Source organism: Astyanax mexicanus, chromosome 17 (genome assembly GCF_023375975.1).
Source record: "Astyanax mexicanus isolate ESR-SI-001 chromosome 17, AstMex3_surface, whole genome shotgun sequence".
Lineage (NCBI taxonomy): Eukaryota > Metazoa > Chordata > Actinopteri > Characiformes > Acestrorhamphidae > Astyanax > Astyanax mexicanus.
This window is the reverse complement of record NC_064424.1, coordinates 35,385,191-35,391,718: the sequence shown is the minus strand read 5'-3', so window position 1 is coordinate 35,391,718 and position 6,528 is coordinate 35,385,191.

Here is a 6,528-nt window from a genome sequence, read left to right as displayed (position 1 = left end):
TGGATTTGAACCAGCAAGCTCCCAATCATTGTGACAGCACCTTAGTCCACTGGACCACCCAGAGCCCATGAAACTACAATTTTACAATTTTAAAATATTTTTTTGAGCATGTAACTCAATTTTATATAGTTTTTTTTTTCAATTTTAAATAATTATATATATAATTATATATATTTTCCCATTTTCTCCCCAATTTTGCACAGCCAATTACCCAAACCACTCATAGATCACTGAAGTCGTGTTGTCATTTTGTAGTAGGCGGCATGTTGTTTGTGCCCATATTTGGGGGTCCGTGTCTAAGAGGTTCAGCCCTATGGAAAATTTGAATGGGCTTTTCAAAAACTTGCCTCTGTCACATTCTGTGGTAAATAAATATGTTCAGAACCCTGTACGTTTTATTCTGTGTACATTTTCCTCCTGAACATCACTGGATCCTTTGAATTAAGAGATCGTTTAAAGGTAGTAATTAGAAAAATGCTAACTTTAAGCTAATGCTTAACTGACGTCACAGCAAAGCAGCAGCAAATGATTACAGCACAGCTGATCCAAATAATCAACTAACATCTAACTCCAACAATTAAGCAGACGGGAGGCGGACGTAAAAGCGGGTAAGACCAACAAATTTATTAAATAATAGATAAACAAACAAACAAATAAGAAGTAAACGAGGAAAATATAAATACCTAAACAAACAGGAAAAATAACAAAAAGCAAAGCTAGACAAATAATAACTAAACAGGACTGGGGAAATAAACAGGGAAACAAGAAATAAACGAAGAACGTGGAAATAACAATAGAGAACATGGCAAGACAGACAACGGGAGAAGGTGCAAAGACAGACAGCAAACATAGACTAACAGGTACTATATATAGTAACATGAAACACTGAACACCTGGGGAAGGGGCGGAGCTACAAATTAGACACACCTGATGGAAAATAACTGGGGAAACACACTAGGGCTGTGACTGAAATGGCTCCCTACTCCCTCATTAGTGTTGCGCTATGTAGGGAGATACTAATAAGTTCACTAATTAGTGGTAAAACTGGAGTGAATTCGGACACTAACTCATCATTATTATGCGCCAGCACCGGTCGCATAAACACACACAGGTGAGGGGGTTGAGCTGAACTGAGCTCTGAATTAAAGTTAGTGAAGCTCTGAGCTGATCATGAAGTTATTTATCTGTTTGTTTTATTTACTTTGTTTAAAAGATGATCCTCACATTACTGTACTACATGAAGAAAACCTTAAAAATAGCAGCGTACACCGGCTCGCACTGTTGCCAGATTGGGTGGTTTCATGCCAAATGTCGAGTTGTATCTGAAATTGTCTGGAGGAAACGCTGTGATTTGACAGGTGAACAAAACTACCAAGTGTAAAGAGTTTGGAAATTTAACTTGGCGGTGTTATAGTTAGATATCTAACCCTGCAGAGACAGAGCTTTTAGTCCTGTTGATGGAAATTTGAAGCTGTGTTTATGTTCGTTATTGTATGTGAGTAAGTTATTTCTTTCTTTCATTGCTTGCAAGGTTGTTTTTATGTACTGTTTTTACGTTTTTGTTTCGTTTGTTCAATGATACAAGGCACAAAACACATAATACAAATATGCAGATAAACTCATTTAAGTATAATTTTTTGTAATCAGTGATATTTAAAAAATTTATGGTATTTATGGTTTTAGTTAAGATCATGTTGGAATAAACCCTGTAATATTGTTAATATGACGAACATCAGCTGTTTGGGTGTTTTTCTCAGTAATTTTGTGGATTTGAAAAATGTTTTACCCTGTGAATTGGTTTTATCTGAATCCCACTGTAACAATCTGGCAACCCTGGTGACTCGCTGCCCGCTCTGTTTCTTTGGCTGTCTGTTGCTTAGTAGCGAGACCCGCAAAGCATTTTGAGACACATTCAGCTCGCTTAATAAGCAGCGAAGTTTACTATAAATCATGATGCATTATGGGAGTTTTTAGTGCCCTCAAAATCACGTTTGAATCCCCCCTTATGATTCAGACACTCAAAGAAAAATGGCTGACATACTCAATAGTGCCCTAACTAGTAAATAGGGAGCCATTTCGGTCACAGCCCAGGACATGGGAAAAACACGGGAAACATGGCGAGGACGTGACACCAACTAATCAACTAATCAAATTATAACGTGGCTTAATGTACTAAAACAACAAGTCAGAAACACCAAACATCTCTAATTTCACTACATAATAAAGACCTAATTAGTAAACATAACTATTTCATTTATTTCATGAGTAAATAATTAAACACTGAGATAATAAGAAGCTCTAAATGTTTATTAATTAGGTAATTTACACTGTTTACTGAATTCTGATTTTACCAAGTTATGGCTTAAATTTCAGGTACCTCATTTAAAAAAGCATAACAATTATAAATGTTCTAAACACACCTACCTATCTCTGATGTGTTATTTGCACAAATAATACAGGAATGAACTTCTTCCTAAGGCTGTTAGCTCCTATCTGATGAGACATTGTTGCTGCCTGGCTACAGCTCTGCTTGTGAGCGGTCTTGAGCTAAGGTGGGCGAGCACATGTTTTTCGGCACATTTTTACTACTGCAGACAATGTGCCGAAAAACATGTGCTCGCCCACCTCAAACAAGGAAAAGTGGACTTTAGCAGACAGACAGAGCAAAGTCTTTTCCAAGCAAAGAAATATCTAAAATAATCTAAAGCTAATTTTAGTGCTAGACATTCTTTGTCCAGAATGGAGAAAAGCTTTTGGTATCACTTCAGTGGTCCATTGGAAATGACCCATAGATTCTCACCTAACATTCAATTGGCATTAAACTAAATATCTGTTAAATGCAACTCAGCTTTCACTGACCCACCCAAGATGGCGGCGCGTTAACACGCAGCGGCCGCTCCGGGTGCGTTAAATGGTGCTTTTGTGTTACTATTTGTCGTTTTTTCCGTTTATTTCCTGCAAATATGTGCATCGGAACACCCGTGCACATGTTCTACCACCGCCAGACAGAAAACACGCTACCGGACGAGGTTCTGCAGACGCTACTTGAGCTTAGCCTGCTAAGAGACCCAGGCCGCCAGCCCGCGGTGTTTCCTGACGCCGGAGCCCAGCGGAAGTGCCATCGCAAGCGGTGCGAGCGTAAGCGTAAGCGCGGAAAGAGAGCCGGGATCCGCGCGAGGCTAAAGGCTAGTCCTAGCCGGCCGGCTATACCATCGCTCTTTCTGGCAAACGTCTGTTCCCTTGACAATAAACTGGACTACATCCGACTCCAGCGAACTACCCAGCGTGAGTTCAGAGACTGCTGTGTTTTGGTTTTTGTGGAATCGTGGCTGAACGACAACATTCCGGACAGCGCCATTCAGCTAGCCGGGCTAACCGCGTTCAGAGCAGATAGGAGCGCGGCTCTATCCGGGAAGACCCGCGGTGGAGGCGTGTGTGTTTACATCAACACGGAATGGTGTAACAACGCTGTGACTGTCGCCAAACACTGCTCTCCGCTGGTGGAGTTCCTGATAATCAAGTGCAGACCTTTTTATTTAGTACGGGAGTTCTCCGCCGTGCTAATAGCTGCTGTCTACATCCCACCCAGCGCTAGCATTGGTGCTAATGCTAAAGAGGCTCTGTGTGAACTCTATCGGACTATCAGCGATCTGCAGAACAAACACCCGGACGGACTGTTTATTATCGCCGGAGATTTCCCCGCCCCCACCTCGCTTTCTCGGACCACATGTGTGTTTGGCTGACTCCAACATACACACCACTCATCAGACGCTCCAGACCAGTTCAGAAGCAGGTGAAAACCTGGCCGGCAGGCTCCATCTCTGCCCTTCAGGACTGTTTTGAGTGCACTGCATGGGACATGTTTAGGGAGGCTGCTACTAAAGGCGATTTTGTTGATTTGGAGGAGTATGCAGCATCAGTCACTGGCTACATCAGCAAGTATATTGATGATGTCACTGTGTCCAAGACCATCACTACACGCCCAAACCAGAAGCCTTGGATGACTGCTGAGGTACGTGCGCTGCTGAGGACCCGCGACTCCGCCTTCAGAGTGGGTGACAAGGTGGCCCTGAGGAAAGCGAGAGCCGACCTGTCACGAGCCATCAGAGAGGCAAAGCGTGCACACGCCCAGAGAATCCACAGCCACTTCAAGGACACGGGTAAAGCGCAGCGCATGTGGCAGGGCATCCAGGCAAGCACCAACTACAGGACAATGCCACCGTCCTGTGAACGTGATGCCTCCCTCCCTGATGCCCTGAACAACTTTTATGCACGGTTTGAGGCACAAAACAACACGATGGTGAGAAAGACCATGCCCAAGCCGGACGAGCAGGTGTTGTGCCTGACTGCAGTGGACGTGAGGAACACTCTGCGCAGAGTCAACCCACGGAAAGCTGCAGGACCAGACAACATCCCCGGCAGAGTGCTCAGGGAGTGCACAGACCAGCTGACAGATGTTCTCACGGACATCTTCAACATCTCCCTGTGCAGCGCCACTGTCCCAACGTGCCTCAAGTCCACCACCATCGTCCCCGTGCCGAAGAAGTCCACAGGGTCCTGCCTCAATGACTACCGTCCCGTTGCACTTACACCCATCATCATGAAGTGCTTCGAAAGGCTAGTCATGAGGAACATCAAGACACAACTGCCCTCTTCACTGGACCCCCTGCAGTTTGCGTATCGTCCCAATCGCTCCACGAACGATGCCATCACCACTACTCTTCATCTCTCCCTCACCCACCTGGAGAAGAAGGACACTTACGTCAGAATGCTGTTTATAGACTTCAGTTGATTCAACACCAATTCAACACCATCATCCCACAGAACCTCATCAGGAAGCTAAGCTCGCTCGGCCTCAACACCCCCCTCTGCAACTGGATCCTGGACTTTCAAGTAAAGTGTTCCCAATCTTTCTACTTAGGTAAGTACAGGGATGTTCACCCAAATGTTCTATCAAGCAAACAGTTCACAAAACTAACATCAAACAAAGAGCTTGTCAAAGTAAGATTTGTGCAGCACAGGTTTATTACTCAAAGCATCTTGAAGATAATAAAAAGCCTGTTTGGCCTCCTCTTTACATCAGATCTGATTAAAGATTATAAGATTTCCTTCTCCAAACAGTCAACAAATGCCAGGGTACTTGGTTTCATGCTTGATAAGGGGACACTTTATGGGGTTAATGGATAAACCAAACTTAATTCACTGGAACACAATTTCAAGATAACTGAGGTGAGCAGCTCAGGTTCCACTGAATACAACTACGTCACCGAGATACGCACCTGTAAAGGTTGCCAAATGTATATCCAAACAGTAGGACCTGGAATTGCATTAGACTGGTAGGGATGCAAAAGGCAGTTAAACCTCAAGATTGAACTGCAAGGGCAACCTGCCAATAGCCCTTACACTGATCAAGAGTGCTGATGAACTAAGCATTTCCCAAATTTTCTAGGTGCATTGGATATGAATCAATCTTTAAAATAGAGATGGTTATAGAATGCAATGCAAAATGCCATCTTTGGAACTGTGTGGGAGTTGTAAATACTGTTCCTAAACGTATTGCTCATCACTGATTGCCCTGATAGAGCAGTTAACAGTTTCAGGGTCTTTAGTGCGAAGCATCACTAACACCTGTGGTCCAGGCTCAAATGAGCAATGCTATGTTTTTTTGTCATACCAGACCTTTTGTTTGTGCTGAGACTCTGTTCCGTGATTCGTCAAGCAGCATTGACGAGTACGCTGACACGGTTACTGCCTTCATTCGCAAGTGCGTGGATGACGTAGTGCCCCCCAGATCAGTGCACGTCTACCCCAATCAGAAGCTTTGGCTGAACCGTTTCAAAGCCTCTAGGCAATAAAATGTGTTTAAGAAAACTAGATAGCTGTGCCATGGCTCGTGCAGGTGCTACCTTAAAGAAGATCCAAGCCAGGACTTTCTCTGTTTTGTCTGTGGTGTATGACCATAGGCGTAGGAACCGGGGGGGATGGGTGGGACATGTCCCACCCAATATTAGAAACAGGTGGATTTGTCCCCCCCAAAAATGATATCAGTTCGCTCAGGTCAGCTGTACTATTAATGAGGAGACAGACCGGACCAATCACGGAGCCGGTTCAGGTATTAAGTCACGCCTCTCAGTAGAAACAGCCAATCAGCTTGCTGGTTTTGCGGCGCGCGGAGCAGAGGCAGTTTGCTGTTGGGGAAGCCCCGCCCCCTCGCTGTGAGATTTAGCAGCGGGATCGGGACGCAGCAGCTTCAGCTGATTTTAAAACAGATCTGGACATGCGGAGATTTTTCTAAAAGAAAGGTAACGATAGGCTAACCACTTCAACTGTGACGATATGTTTCTGATAGCTGGTTAAAAATACACGTCTCTGAATCAGCACACAGTTTAAACCCACTGTGATTAATAAACTGCAGCTGTGTAAGTGAGTTAGCTTATCTTTGGAATTAGCTAGATTGGGAGTCAGGGTTAAAGGAAAAAAATAAAATATATATGTAATGTTTCCCTGTACCTGATCAGCTAATCACTT